Source organism: Dendroctonus ponderosae, unplaced genomic scaffold, assembly GCF_020466585.1.
Source record: "Dendroctonus ponderosae isolate FM_Combo_2020 unplaced genomic scaffold, Dpon_F_20191213v2 Dpon_F_20191213_12, whole genome shotgun sequence".
In the NCBI taxonomy this organism is placed as follows: domain Eukaryota; kingdom Metazoa; phylum Arthropoda; class Insecta; order Coleoptera; family Curculionidae; genus Dendroctonus; species Dendroctonus ponderosae.
In genome coordinates, this window is record NW_026017316.1 from 58,831 (window position 1) to 60,440 (window position 1,610).

Genomic DNA, 1,610 nt, shown 5'->3' on the forward strand with positions numbered 1-1,610 from the left:
AACCCGTTATCAAACCCAAACTTTCTGCTCGAACTAACAGTAAAATTTTAAAGTTTGCTTTGTTTATGCACGGTTTGTGCATTCGTGTATGGCTTTTGATTGGTATACACGTGTTTATTAGATTTTCTATTTGAAAAATTACTTAAACAAGTAGAAAATTACGTCCTGCGGACGCCCTTTCAGACGCTTATAAAATTCATTAAATAAACAAGGCAAGCGGAGGAGTCAGGAAGGATTTTACTGCGTAAACATCTTGGCTGGAATCTCACAAAACCCAAAACACCAGCTCTATCGCGGAGCTCACCTCATGTACAATTGGATGTGATGTAGTTGTGCTGAAACCCTTAAAATCTCAAGCAGAAATTTGCATGCATTCTGTGACATAAAACCGCAAACCACCGAGAAGTTGGCTTATCGACGACACAATTACAGACAGGACAGACAAAGTACATAAGTAACATTAAAATATTCGTAGACTTCTTCGAAAATTAAGTTATAAACGGGCCTACGTGCCATTTCTATTTTATTATTTTTCGGTCGACCGACAACAACAACAACAATTCTTTACACAGTGAGGTTAGATCAAGTCTTTTGTGGGCTTTCTTGTGTCACACAATAAAGCACACTTTAAATAAACAACTTTTAATAAATTAACAATAAGTAGAGAGTAAGCGGGGTGTGCGCGTGCGAAAGTGCAAAAGGAGACTCCCTGTTGAGAGGGGACGCTGAGCGTCTCTTCTTGGGCGTTGTCCCTTCGAGAGAGATGTCTGCTATGTTGTGGCTCTCACCACGGCCTATTGGTATGCCTGGCATCCAGCAGGGTTGCCAACGTCAGCCAACCTTTTGGGGCGAATGAGTGTTGTCCAGATTCGCCACACTTTAAACAGCGTTTAAAGTTATAAACGCCCAAAATCGGCCAGTTCGTTTCTTCAAACGCGTTTAAGCACAAACTGAGTTTAAGGTTCTGGTGAAATCCGTTTCGCGCGTCAAACTGAGTTTCAGACGTTAAACTGGTTTAAGATCGCTTGATGAAAATGGGCCTCAGCGAAATAGGAGCACTATTTATCAATCTGTAATAAAAGACGTGAGGAAATTCTGTCTTTTTTAAAGACAAACATTTTTGAGGCGAAATACCCAAAAAGAAGTTTATAAAAAAGTGTATTCATTGTAGCTGTTTGTATCAATAGCAGCCGTTTCTACCAATACATTATAATTTTATAGTAACCGTATCCATAGCAACCATTTCCATAGAAACCGTTTTTGTAGCAACTGTTTCCATTGTAACTTTTCAAAGCAAGTATTTCCTGTTTCCTTCCTAACTGTATCCATCGCAACTGTTTCCATAGCAACTGTTCATTTTCATGGCCACCGTTTCATAGCAACTGTTTCTATAGGAACTGTTTCCATAGCAACTGCGTGTTTCGATAGCAAATGTATCTCAAAACTATTTCTATTGCAACTGTTTCCAGGCAGTCTTCATTGAAATTGTTTCCACAGCAACGAATTCCATAGCATCCAATTCCGTAACAACCTTTTCCATAGCAAGATTTTCGCTTTATTCGCAGCAACAAGTCTAGAAATACATTATTTATACAGGAAATTTCAATCAC

General features: G+C 39.0%; 1 protein-coding gene across 1 annotated transcript in view; it reads right to left on the reverse strand.

Annotated features, from left to right (window-relative positions):
• The window catches only part of LOC109544381 (signal recognition particle receptor subunit beta), a gene marked incomplete in the record, with an annotated part of 7,929 nt that overhangs the window by 2,170 nt on the left and 4,149 nt on the right, over positions 1-1,610 (reverse strand).